Here is a 14866-nt window from a genome sequence, read left to right on the forward strand (position 1 = left end):
AAACCCCTCTCCTAGCAATCCAGTTGAAAATATACGTCACTTCCATCCAATATCCACCCTCCAAATCAGATCAAACTTCTAGAAAAAATAATGCATACCTAACTGTCTATGTCCAGCAGTACCACCTACTCCCCTCCAAATTGCATGGATCCTGGCCTGGATGACTAGTATGACAGCATTTTGGTTCCCAAGTGATGACATACTGCAGAACACTGACAGAGACCTGTTTACAAGTGCCCTATTTGCAAACCTGACAATGACGTCATTAATCACTGTCTTCTCCTAAACAAATTAAATGAAATTGGTACCAGCCCAGACAGCACTCGCCTTCCTCACTGACAGCGATAGCATCCTTCTAATCAAAATATGCACCTATTATCAAAGGTGTCCCACAAGGATCCATCCTTGCTCCCTCCTCTTTTCCATATTCATTAACAAAACTTGTTCATAACCTTTCCCAGTCCCCACTCATTCTCTGTGCTGATAACATGGGCATTAACGATCAACTCACTGTCACACCAACATTCAGTCCCAACTCTAGTCAGACTTGCATGAGATCCACCAAAGGCTCATAAAACACAAACTGCTTCTCAACCTCTCCAAGACCAAAGCTACGCTTTTTGGAACGCCACAGAAAATTCACCAAACAACTGATTCTTTAACTATCCTTAATTTATACAACCATAGCATATAAAAATCCTCCACATTTAAATACCTAGGATTATGGCTTTTCAACCTCTACATTTCCATTTCGAAGTAGACAGAGAGAGATACCAAAAACAAACTACCTCTTCTTCTTCTGAACCAAAAAGATCTTTCCATTTCTATCTCAACCAGCCAGAGCAAAGGGGTTCTCCTCTCTCAGCTAGAAACTGAACTCCATATTCTTCATCTGATACCAAGAAAAACACCACCTGATTGTTCCAGACAATTTCTGACAGTGTCTGTCAATCCATTACAAACTCACTCATCTGTGACCATCACTGTATCACCACAGAAAATGCCAAATAGCTACTCATAAAACAAAGCTCGAACCTACTGCTGGGATTCCAACTCTACAAGCTACTACGACTCCAGATATTTACAACCCTTTCAGTTAAACTCCATACCTGAGAGACAACTGTCAAGCTGCACCAGCGGTCATTACCCTAAAACCAAACTCTACAGCACTGCATACGCAGTTTTCTCTCAGGCACCTACTCTTTGAAAAGATCTCCCCAGTCCCCATCACCCTAAATGAAATCAACACTTTCTCCAAATTCAGAATGTAACTGAAAAAAAAAACATTTCTTGTGACATGTTTTGTATTTTAACCAGGTTGAGCCTGAAAGTGGTCAACACTGATCAGCACACTACCCCATCAAACAAATATTAATAACCAACTAACTAAAGTCCTTAACTTCCCCACAAAACTGTCATATTTGGTGATTACCTCCTTATGTTCTTAAGAAATCCTGGTAGTTGCATAATTATGACTTGGTTAGAAGTTCAGTACTTCGAGGTTACCAGGTTATATAGTTAATTTAGTTACCAGGTTATATAGTTAATTTAGTTAACTCCAGAGCATTGACACTGGGCTACACTTCCACTGAAACAGTTGAAACCACTTATCCTTCAATATGTACTTGATACCAGGTTAAGGAGTCAGTTTGTCTCCCCTCCTGATCTCAGCAGATGCAGCTAATTATTTGCAATTAATAGAACAAATTGAATTTGTTTTGAAGAACTGGTGCTTGGGGATGGGGGTCATACATACTTTTTTTCTCAATGCAGTGGCTGGCAGGTGTTAAAATGATTTTGCTATCACTAATGACACATGCCACTCATTCATTATTGGTCAGTGATGTCTTTCCTAGTCAGCTGGACCAAAAGGTTACTACAGCAGACATTTCTTCTTCTTCTGGCTTTTCCTGGTTAGGGGTCGCCACAGCGGATCACCTGTCTGTGCATGATTGGCAGTGGAGTTTTTACGGTGTCGAGCTGCCAGCCCGGTGCCCAACCTTCCACAGAAGGCACACACATGCACTTACACCTAGGGCCAATTTAGAGTGTCCAGTCCACCTACTGCATGTCTTTGGGATGTGGGAGGAAACCGGAGGAAACCCACGCGACCACAGGGAGGACATGCAGACTCTGCACAGAAGGCACATCAGCCAAGGATCGAACCAGGGAACCTCTTGGTGTGAGGTGACAACGTTAACCGCTGCACCACTGTGGCCGCCCTTACTACAGCAGACACTACTCCATCTTAAACCTTAGTTTGTCCTTTTTCTTGGTGTTAGGTCTCATTCTGATGTAGGTCTTGTGACCTGTATAGGTTCATAGATATATGCTAGGCTAACTACCCAATTGTGTCCCTATCTATCATGGGCATTTATTAGGAGGAGTTATGTTAGGAAGTTTCTAAAGGTTATGTAGGGGGTATGTTAGCTTGGGCATGATTACTGTATGCCTCTATCTATCATAGACATAGGGGCTAGACCCAAGATGAAGTTCTGACTTCCCATACATTGGTCAAGGTTATGCTTAAATAGGGTTAGGGATGGACTCTGATTCAAGTGGATGGGAAGCCTGCTCCAGAGCATGGAGATCCTCTGAGACACATGACAGGAATAGACATGGCATAATGGTTAAAGTGTTTCCCTTATAGACACAAGATGCATGGTTTGATTCTCATTTGGGCTAATTGGCTAGGCTTAAAATGGCCCATGCAGGCAGTTAGCGTAGTACTAGTCTATGAACTTATGAACCTATGACTGTCTCACCAACCTGTCTTATTTATGTTGCACACAAAATTTAAATCCTTGGATCTACTGGTTCTGATACTGTTTGTTTTGCAGATGTGCAAAAGGTCAATCAGAGCTGGACCCAAGGCTGCCTTGTATGCCAGACATAGATCGATCACCTCTCAGTAACCTGGAGGAGACCGAGTATAGAGATAAGACAAAGTACAGAGTCAAACTCACAATTTAATGTAAGTACCCCACGTAACTCCAGAAATGGAAACATGCTCATCTTGTTTTCTTACCCTTATAACTGTTCCACGTTACTTTATGGTATGCACTTAAAATCTCAGTGCAATTAGCAACATCAATGCCAAACGCTTGAGGGTTCATACTCGGTTCCCTCTGAATACACAAGGCTATTATATTATATTTCAAATTGTAATTATGGGAAAAACAAGCCTTAAACATTAGAGAGCTCTAATGTTTCCATTACTCTCTACCTCAGAATTTTCACTGTACCTTGTGGCCAAGACTCAGAACACATGGCTCAATAAGAATCTTGTCACGGTTTACCATACCCCTCTGGTTGAAAACTGGTAAAAGCCATGCAGCTATGAAAACACATATCAACATGTCATTAGTGAGTTGATCCTGACCAATAAAATAGATCAATGTCTTGGCAATAGATAAAGAGAAATATACTGGGTCAATTTAAATGCCATGTTTTCCAGATTACTACATCAATCTACTTTTCTTAAAGACCAAATTCTTCAGCTAAATACATATATTTTGTACAAGGAATACTATTCAGGAAAATACCCAAGTATCCTTTATAAGATTATGGGATACTTGAACAATCTCTAATGTAACTTTATAGGAGGAGTCAGGCATACATTGCATACACCATGCTATAATGTATGTTTTGCATTGCAATTTGATTAAATGGATTTTTAATTTGCATATTCAACAGAGTTTATGGTTATATAATACCTGGCTTGCCTCTTTTTTTCTTTCTTTACTTATTCATTTATTTTTGCCTCAAACCATAATTCCAGATGGTTTCATCACATCTGTACCACTTGTTTCCCTGGGAAAATTTTAAATGAATATTTCTTACACCATGCAAAACAGCAAATATGTACAATCTACTTTAATGTTACTGTTGGAAGTGCAGAACTGTTAATCCAGCAATGTGGAAGTAATATATTCTTTGAATTGTCAGAGCTATATAGTTTCTGACTTAGTAGGCTTTCAAAACTACAAGACATATATATCCTTTGTTTTATCAAAGCAGGTGGGACTAGACAATTCAGCCATACAAAGTATATTAAAGTTGCAGTTAAAGCTTCTGTGGATAGTAGATTTATCTGCTAAGCAAACAACTGCCAAGTCATGGAGAAATGCTAGTCCTGCAAAGAAAATGGATTTTGTTCACAGCATGAGAATGGGAGTAAGTTACACTGTTTTGGAGATTTGGTAATACTGTTAAAGAGTTACTACATGAGGAGGATGAACTATGACTAGGTTTTTCTTGAATAAGTTAAGTAGTTTGATTTCATGCAAATAAACAAAAGACTGTATTAGTTTAAAAAATACATTATTATGGTTATTTTTCTTTCACAAGGACAGCTGTTTATAAGGTGACTCATTAGTCCAGTAGATTTAAAGGGTACTGTACTGTTATTCCCCCATTTCCTGTATCCAAATGATGAGATACTTTTTTTCTCTCACAATGAATGCTGCTTTCTGATTAAATGCTGTCTTGGCCTATAACACACGGAAAATATCTAAGGTTGTCCTTCGTTTTGCCCTCCCCAGGTGCTGTCTGTCATGGAATCTGAGGTCTAGACAGCACCCAGCTGCCTGAGGTGCAACTTCTCCTGCCAGCTGTTGATATTTTGCTACTGTGTTTTGAGCCTTCACAGCATCCAGGAAAACTTTTACCTTTGCAGGGAGGTTTATTTTTAGAATTGCAGGATACAGCATCTTAAACTTTAGGCACTTTATCTTACAGATCTTCATTGCTAGCAGAAAAAGGTTTCACTGTCTTCTCATGGTCACTAAACAGCCTTGTTCCATATATACTCAGGACCCACTTAACAAAAGCTATTTTCCCCACTTTCCAAGCAATTGCAAAATTCTTTCTTTTATCGCAAACATTTTAAAATCTTACGAATTACAGTTGTGGCATTTTGCTATAGGTTCATCCAGGTGACAAGTCATGCATTAGCTACATCATTTATAATTTCTCTAGTATTCCATTTACTTGGAGATTTTTCTCTAGTATTTCATTTCATTGGAGATTTTTCCTGTTGGATTAGTCATCTTGGTCAACCACGATCTTCTAAGGCCTTTATTCTAGTAATGCTGACCATTCCCTCAGCTGGTGATTTTCTGCATCTAATTTTCTATAGATAGCCATAGTAGCTTGTATATGTGTCCTCAATTTCTCTTTGTTTTTTAGCACCTGACATCATATAATCCTAGTTCTAGAGTTTGACCTCTTCAAGTCTTATTAATTCAGCATTTATTACTGCCAGTGATACCTGCTCATCCATTCTGACCTCTCCAGGCATTGAAACAGTGGGCCGAGTTCCTTGGACCATGTTACAGAACTTTTTGACTGAAGCAGTCGTCATTGTCTTAGCTCCTTTTTACAAACATGCCTCCTTTTTCCTTCATTTTTTCTTTATTATGTCTGATTCACTAAATTGCTCAACCACTCTGTCATTGCTTTTTATCCAAATAAAAGTATATGCCTCAAATATTGTTATGAGTACAAGTTGGAGAGTAGCAGGAAAATGTGGTTACCAAGGCAGCATCACACCAGCCATTTTGTGGTTACTAAGGCAGCATCACACCAGCCATTTTGAGCCATAGATTTTTAACCTTTCTAGCACAAACTCTTCTAAAGCTTACTAGTGGGATATGAGAAAGAGAGGGGAGACAGAGGAAGATGATGTACAACATAAGAAGGAGGAGAAGACAACGTCTTTGGGAATGTATTGCATCAGAAAGAGATTATGACAGAAAATGCTCTGCAGACTGAGACAATATCTTTAATTGTTAAAGAAACTTACTTCAACATGGCACTTTTCATTTAGCCTACTTATGTTTACTGGGAGAGACAATAGTACTACAGAAAAGATCAAGATATGATGAAAAGCATACCTTTTCAGACTTTTACATGCAGTTCAAGTCTACTGATGTCTGAGGGGGGTGTTGTCATTAAGACAGCGATCAAGGGTGGTTTGAGTTTTTACATTTACAGCTAGATTCTCACTACACCTTTCTGAACATACTGGAAAATATTAATATACAACCAAACACCCAAATACTGAGTGATTTCAACTACCCTGCCATTAACTGGGAAAACTACTCAGGTACCGACACCTTTGCCCAACGGTTCTTGGAATTCATAAATTCCAATGCACTGGATCAACTAATCCTTAGTCCCACCAGGGGCTCCAATATCCTAGACCTGGTCATTACCAACATGGGAAATCGATGCTCCACACCTATGGTCACCCCCTCATTGGTCAGGTCTGACCATAAGCTAATCACCCCTGACATCCACATCCCAACCCCACCCCCCAGTAAGGAAACCTCTGTAAAAAACTTCTCCAAAGCCAACTTCATGCTACTCAAGTCAGACGTTACAAACTTCATGACACCCATGCAGACGGGAACTGAAAGTTCGACTGCTGAATCCTACACTAAGGCACTGTGCGAGCACATCCACTTGTGCATGAATTGTGCCATCCCCAATAGAACCAAGACGCTCTCCCCCAGAAAAAGGAAGCCAAGCTGGTGGTCCCTTGCCATAACAAACTTTACAACAAAAGGAAGAAACTGTTGCAGAAAAGTGGAAAATCCCAGGATGCAAAAAACTCCCTTACCAGCCTCAGTAAGAAGCTGAGATCCCTCATAAAATCCTCCAAAGCTAGTTACGAAAATAAAATTGCCAAAGATTCTAAAGACAACTACAAGGCATTCTATAGCTATGTCAAGAATCTAAATGGCAATGCTCAGATCTGCTCTGAGCTACAAGAGAATGGCATTAAATATACTGATCCCAAGGATATTGCCAATATCCTGGCAGAGCGATTCAGTGCAACCTTCACCCCCCTCTCACCCCCTAAAGCGCCCATCTCAATACCGAAAGATTGCCAAATTCCAGTAGTAATGGCCATACAGGTAAAAAACGCACCCTCCAAAGCTAAGAATACAGTATCCATGGGACCAGATGACATCCCAGGCTGTGTACTACATGAACTACAAAATTAATTGGCACCTCACCCAAGTGTCATGTTTAATCATAGCCTCACCTCAGGCTTTGTGCCCACTGAGTGGCTCACAGCTACAGTTATCCCAGTCCAAAACGGGGGGATCCATCTTGGATCCAAGGAACTACCGCCCCATCAGTCTGATGAGCTTGATCTGCAAGGCCATGGAACGTATTATCATGGCACTTATAAACAAAGACATTGGCAACCTTCAAACATTGGACCACACGCAGTTTGAGTTCATGAAGGGCCAATCTTATCTCCTGAACCTGATTGACTTCTTGAATCAATCAGTCTCCAGAACCATGGACAAGGGTAAGGTGGTTGTCACAGTCTATCTGGACCTCGCCAAGGCCTTCGATACCATCCCCCACTCTGGAATCATAGATAAACTTACTAAGCTGGGCATTAATCCCTATGTCACTCGATGGGTTGCCAACTGGCTTACTGACAGAACCCACACTGTGAAAGTAGCCGACTCCAAATCCAGCTCCAGACAAGTGACAACTGGAGTACCTCAGGGTTCAGTCCTGGGACAGCTCTTGTTTGGCATCTACTTCTCTGAAGTACAGGCCAACACTAAGGGATTCTGGCTAACAAAGTTCGCAGATGACTGCAAAGTGGGAGCCATTATTGAATCTCCAAATTATGTGGATATTCTACAAAAGGGCCTTACAGAAGCAGATGCTTGGTGCCAGAGCCATGGGCTCAAGCTCAGTGCCAAGAAATGTATAGTTATCCCCTTTGGGAAAAAACATGTACCCGTGAATTACCACATAGGTGGCAGCACACTAAACACCAAAAGTGTGATAAGAGACTTAGGGACACAGGTGGACAGTGGTCTCACCTTCGATAGCCACATCACCACAACAGTCAGGAAATCCTTCTATGTGGCACACCTCATCACTAAGGGCTATTCATCCAGAAAAAAGGAGGTTATTGTCCCACTGTACTCATCCCTCATTAGACCCATTATAGAATACAACGCCCCGTTTGGTATGTACCTCTTAAGACTTCTGCAACAACTGGAAAGGCTGCAGAAATACCTCACTAAAAGAATCACAGGCCTAAAGCAGATGCCCTATGTTGACCATCAAAAAAAAACCCTACCTATACTCTTGTCACATATTGTCTACTCAGAGGCGATCTCTGCTTAACATACAAGGCCATGTCAAACCCAGAGCTGTTGGACATGCAAGAAATCCCAAACCCTCAAAGACACATGCTCCAGGGATCTAAGCCTTGTCATCACAATGAACAAAACATGCTGGAGGGATAGGTTCCTGACCCAGCGACTCCCCAGGCTCTGGAATAGACTGCCCATACATGTCAAGCAGAGCGCCTCTTTGGCTCTCTTCAAAAGGAACCTTGATGATTGGATGGGAGATAGGAAATTCACCCCGGGGATCACGTCAGTCGCCCTGCTAGAGAGGGGTCTAGGGAAGTAAATACTGTGGGAAGAAATAGCCAGGGAATTGTTATGGCTCGGCTTGTACAGACCCTAGGGCCAATAGCCTAGTACCAACCTATGAACCTATAAAGATGTGCACTGCATGCAGTAAGCCACACAAGGGGAAGGGGTTGTGCTGTGTATTGTACATGTTGGTCTCCCTGCAAGGGATATTGCAAGCATGCAGCCCTACCCACCTTCCGTGAAGCTAACGTGGTTGTTTTGTTGGTCTCCACCAGAGACATGCACATCCCTAACTGCTCTCAGGCATCTCAAATCCTCCCCTACATCCAGGAGAGGTGCAGTATGTAGGGTACAGAACTTTGCCTTGCGCCTTACAACACAGCTATATTATTGTGGCTTCCTATAAAACAGCTCACCTTGTCAAATACTATATTTAAATCAGTGCCCAAGAAGAGAAAAAATAAATTGTGATTTTTCTGCTGATTTGCTAAAGACAGGATACATAATGTATAATGCTGAATTACGGAAATGTTTACATGCCCACACAGAATGCAGTCTATTCCTTGAAACTGAAGCCTGGGTTTTTATGTGATCTGTGTCAAAGAAAGGGGTGATTCACTGACACTTTCACTGTAAAGGAACAGGGCTTGCAAGGAGCAGCTACATATTCGACTGTCCTTTGATAAAATCACGCTGGCAAGCCCTGCTTATCTTTACCTTTAACTGATAGGATTTTGGCATAACAGTATCATTTTTGAACTAGGATTTTGTGTTTCTTCTGCTAGATTTACTGATTTTCTCAATAAAGTTAGACATGCTTAAGCATTCATATACTACTGAAAGAAGACCTATGCACAGATTCCTTACTGTTAAAGATATGGTCTCTAGTATCCAAAAACCTTCTGTTCTGAAACGTACAGTAAGAGCATGTTCATCTTTCTGAAACTCTGCAATAAGTTTTAAAGGTAGCTCTTATGATCTTTATTGCGTCGGCATTGGAAGGTATTATTGCTCTCTCAATATTTATAACTGAGCAGACCTGGATTTTTTGTCCAGTGGTAACATGATGTCCTATGGAATCCGTTTGGACTCTGCTGGCCGAATCTGCTTACTTTAATGGCATCTACAGATATGAAGGATGTGGATGTCACAGCCATGTGATCACAACGGAGTCATGCTTGCCTGTAACATCACGCTTGCCTGTTAACTGACATCATATTTAACTTGGCTGTTTAACATCTGGTGACACATTCTGAAAGGTTAACAAGCTGGAACAGAGTTTACAATTGAAGGTTACGGAAGCCTTTATGTAAACCTCTCATTTAATATTTGAGTAAATTGGGTGGTAAACTATATTGTGTATTCAGGTTTGCTGAGTTTTCTTCATTCACTTTTGGCTATGCATCAAAGGCTGAAACGGCAGTACCCTAGTTTCTTTCATAGAATAAAATCATTTGCAGCTGGTTATCTCTCATGAACACTACTCATGAACTCTACTGCCTAGAATCTAACAGCTCACACAGGGAAAAGATGAAATTATCTCCTGGAATGAAACACCAGGTATATGCCAAGGACTCCTGTTCTCCTTGAGAAAGACAGCTAATAAAGAACTGCAATATTCCCCTGTGTTTTTTTTTATACAACACTGTTTTATTGATTTTCATAGATCAAGAAATTATTACACTATACAGATAAATTATTCATTAACATGGCATTAAATACTCAACTATGTACAATTATATACAAAATGCTCATAACTAAAACAGCTTTGTTCAACATATTACATTTTGTCTAATAATTTTTTTAATTTCAACCAAGATAACTTTCTGTGGGTCATTCTTGTTGTTCTATAGTTAAGAGTTTCAAGTTCTCTGTTACATACTGTCTTGGCCAATAGTACAAACTCGGTAAAAGAGACAGTCACTTTACTTTTCCAATTTGAAGTAATAACTTTCCTTGCTATTGCCAAGATGGACCATAAAAGATGTATTTGTGACTTTGGTATACAATCTGGTATTGGGGCATTGAGTAATAAAAGTGTATCTGTAATTATGCATTTGTCTGTCCACAATGCCTTTGTAATTCTCCTGTGTTTTTGGTACTACATGTGAAACGTCATGAATGTACCCATTTTTTCTTAAACAATTATTTACTTTTACTGATTGAAAAATTCCATTGTAACTTCCGCACACTATCACTACGCATTTTAGACTAACTCCTCGGCCTTTTTCATGTCTGAAAATGAACATTCAATTACTTTGTCTTTTCCGTATACTATGTATCATAACAGTTCAAAACTCTTTTTTTTTCCTTGACAGTTTCTTGTTCTTCCAGTTAAATTTCATATTATGCACTTTCTTTCTTGGGTTTTACTGCTGAATTTTACTTAAATGTGAAAGTCTATATTTATACTGCCATCAATGTATACAGAAGATAATAATATCTGCAACAATAAAGGTCTATTTTTAAAAGTACCTTTCTGCATTTAGAAAACAGTAATTACTGTGACAGATAATAGGACAGTACCGAGCAAAGCACTCAGTAACAAAATCACAAGGGAAAGCCTTAGTGTCTTCAAGAATGGCTCATAGCACATGAGAGACCTAAATAAACTCAGAAATTCCAGATACGACCTGCCGTGCTGTTTGGTTATCTTGTTGCCTGCAGTGGTGAGTTTATAACCTGCAGAGTTCACATTGTCCAATCTTTCTGTCTTAGATTTTGTACTACATCCACAGTGATGTTATAATCACATTCATGAGAATACAAAGAGCTACAAGAAACATTTATCAATGTATTGTTAAGAGCAAACCAAATTTAATCTGCATTAAATGGCATTCTAACACTAATTCCCCATGGGCATGTTTATCACATATGCATGGTTCACCCTTGTGAATATAAAAAGAAACTACCATAATGAAAGTTTCAAACCAATAATGTTTGAAACTTTCATTATGGTAGTTTATTTTTATATTTTGGGTAACACAAGGGTGAACCATGCATGTGGCTACTGAAACAGTTTGCAGGGCTGTATTCAAAATATTCAGTTTTATGTTATTGTATCTGTGATCAACACACAAAAACATAACAAAATGTCATGTAGATGAACCTTAACTTGTTATACATTGGGGTGAACTGATTCTATGTCTACAAGGTTTGTAATATATTATATTAGTTAATTTATATCTACAATGTTCTGCTTACCTTCAGAAAAAATCCAGTCTTAAAAAGGCAGTTCTCAGAACTCTTCAGGATTCACATGTTTTCTTTTCATCTGCAAAACAGAAATGTTGTAAGTATTTTGTCTGTAAATCTAGGCAGTTAAATAATACAAGTACTGTTTTTTTTTCACTTCTGCACCCATACAAACTATTTGCGTCTCATATTACAAGTACAGCAGTTAGATTTCTGATTTTGAAACGTCCCTAAAACTGACAAAATGCAACTCTAGTCGGTGTTAATATAATCCTAATGAAAAACTGAAAGTTTTTAAGGTTTAAAAATTAGCATGCCACTGCAGCCATGGGCTAGTGATGTTTGCTGCTAGATGAAATCATATGACATGCAAATGGGTGGTTCAGTGTCATGACATTAAAATAGGGATTAAGGGTTAAGACCATCAACGTTACATATTTTTACAGCAATGGTTACACTCAATGTCCTGTGGTCATAATAAATCTACTTGTAGGTCAAGCTCTGTGCCTTCCTCAACTTAAATCACTCTGACACACACACACACACACACACACACACACACACACACACACACACACACACACACACACACACACACACAAACACGGAGCAGCCTGGGCTGAGATTTCCAGTGTTGAATAAAAATGATCTTCTGCTCCAAACAAACATTATTTCACGGCTACCTAACACAAGCAGTCCGGCGTCATTTCAGTAGGTAGAATGTGCTTTAAATCTTCAAGCGAGCAACAGGAATTCACTGACTTTCAACAGGACAGGACCAATTCCTTTTTCAGAGCCATGGCAGGCTTTTGTCTGCATTTAGTAAAGTTTTCTATTAAAACAGTGTCTTTGTTCCACTTAGAGTGGCAAATCAACATGAAAAAGAAATGAATATTTGTATCATATATATTATACCAAGAAAAATGAATAAAGAAAGAAACATTAAAATGTGGTTAATTCAGTGGACAGATCACAGTGTTTAAAATGTTAATATGAGCAACAAGAAATAACTGAATATCAACAGGATTGTATTAATTTATTTATTATTTATTTACTGGCAGTTGATTACTGGGGAAGTCCAAGTGGGTAGGTGCCCATTTTCAGTGGAATCCTGGGTAGAAAATCTCCAAAGTATTAAAAAGCATTTTAACAACAATAATTTTACAATCTTCAAAAATAATAGAAAAATCTAAAATTTTAATAATTATACCAAATTAGACATCATATGAAATCATTTTTTAAAAATAGATATAAGTTATATGAAAATGGTTTAATATTTAGAGAAATTGTATCCAGTTTATAGAGAAATTAAAGGTAAGTTAGTCTAATACAAACAGGAATTTCAATATGAAGTGTGAGAAAAAGCAGGCTTAAGGCATACTAAAGCCGGGGAGAGAAATTGATAGAAGTAAGGAACTGACTGACGAAGGGAGGGAAAGGAGATGCAAAGGTATGATTAAGCTACTTGTTCACATTTAGGGATATTGTTTATTCTGGTGCTGAACAAGAACAGACTCAGATTTTGGCTAGGAAGTCTTTCAGAATGGTTTTGAAAGATGTGAGGGATTCCTGTTTACAGGTTCATAGGTAGGTACTAGGTTATTGGCCCTAGGGCCTATATAAGCCTAGCCAAAAGGTACCATGGCTTTCACCCCCCCAAGAAAATTATTTTCCTGTGCCACTGTCTAGCAGAGCCACAGAAGTGATCCCCGGGTGAATTTCTTATTTCCCATCCAATCATCAAGATTTTTCTTGAAGAGTGCTAATGAGGAACTTTGTTTGATATAGATAGGTAGTTTGTTCCAGAGTATGGGAAGTCTCTGGGACAGGAATCTATCCCTCTGGCATGTTCTGTTTATTGTGGTGACAAGGTTTAGGTCCCTAGAGCATGTAGCTCGGAGGGATTGGGATTTCTTTAAGTGGAGCATGTCCAACAGGTCTGGGTTTGACATAGCTTTGTATGTTAGACAGAGATCACCTCTGAGTAGGCGATATGCGACAGAGTAAAGCTGGAGTTTTTTGAGATGGTCTGCGTAGGGCATCTGTTTGAGGCTAGTAATCCTCTTTGTGAGGTATTTCTGCAGCCTTTCCAGTTGTTGTAGATGTCTTGTGAGGTACATACCAAAAGGGGTGTTGTACTCTATAATGGATCTAATGAGTGATGAGTAGAAAGGAACAATGACCTCTTTTTTCCTAGATGAGAAACCTTTTGTGATGAGGTGCGCCACGTAGAAGGATTTTCTGACTACTGTGGTGATGTGATTATCAAAGGAGAGACTACTGTCCACCTGTGTCCCAAGATCTCATCACAATTTCAGTCTTAAGTAGACTACTGCCTATGTGGTAGTTCATGGGTACAGAGTTTTTACCAAAAGGGATGACAATGCACTTTTTGGCATTGAGCTTGAGGCCATGGCTTTGACACCAGTCATCTGTCTCAGTGAGGTCCTTATGCAGGATGTCCACATCATTAGGAATTTTGATTATGGCTCCTAGTTTGCAGTCATCTGTGAACTTTATTAGCCAAAGACCTTCTGTGTTAGCCTGTACTTCAGAGAAGGCTAACAGGGGAGGACCCAGGACTGAACCCTGTGGTACTCCACTTGTCACTGGTCTGAAGTTGGATTTGAAGTCTGCTACTTTCACAGTGTGGGTTCTGTCAGTGAGCCAGCTGTCAACCCATCTTGCGACATAGGGATTTATACCTAGTTTAGTGAGTTTATCTATAATTCCAGAGTGGGGGATGGTGTCGAAAGCCTTACAGAAATACTAGGCTAGTTGCCCTTCTAGGCCATTTTAAGCTTAGTCTTTTTCCCTTTTTTCTGCTTGAAATAACCTGTCTTATTTGGTTATAGATTGGCCTTATCCATCCCATGGTCAATAATTATATATTATCCCTAATAAGAATAACTGGGATCATACCATAGATAATTTGACGATACCCATGCATGGGATAAAGCATTTAGGAGCTGCCTCTGTCCATCAGTAGTACAGGGAGCAGTCCTGGAGTAAATTTTCTGTTTCCCATCCATAGAACTAAGTTGTGGTTGAATATGGACAGGGGTGAACTTTGATTTGTGTGGATGGGGAGTGTGTTCCACAGCAGCAGTATCCTCTGCAAGATACACCTGTCCCTCCAAACTGTTCTGTTGTTGTTGGATCCATAGATCCCTAGACTGAGTATGTCTGATGCCATTTGACTTGCTGAAGTGCAGTAAATCCATCAGTAATGGGTCAGAGGATGC

General features: G+C 39.6%; 1 protein-coding gene across 1 annotated transcript in view; it reads right to left on the bottom strand.

Moving 5' to 3' along the window:
• The window catches only part of PRICKLE1 (prickle planar cell polarity protein 1), a 682914-nt gene that overhangs the window by 494595 nt on the left and 173453 nt on the right, over positions 1-14866 (bottom strand). Inside the window, exon 2 of the mRNA XM_044087454.1 lies at positions 11631-11700. The gene's annotated coding sequence lies outside the window, so the exon portion shown is untranslated. The remainder of the gene's footprint in view (positions 1-11630; positions 11701-14866) is intronic.

Source organism: Protopterus annectens, chromosome 11.part0 (genome assembly GCF_019279795.1).
Source record: "Protopterus annectens isolate FY-2018-M chromosome 11.part0, PAN1.0, whole genome shotgun sequence".
Classification (NCBI taxonomy): Eukaryota; Metazoa; Chordata; order Ceratodontiformes; family Protopteridae; genus Protopterus; species Protopterus annectens.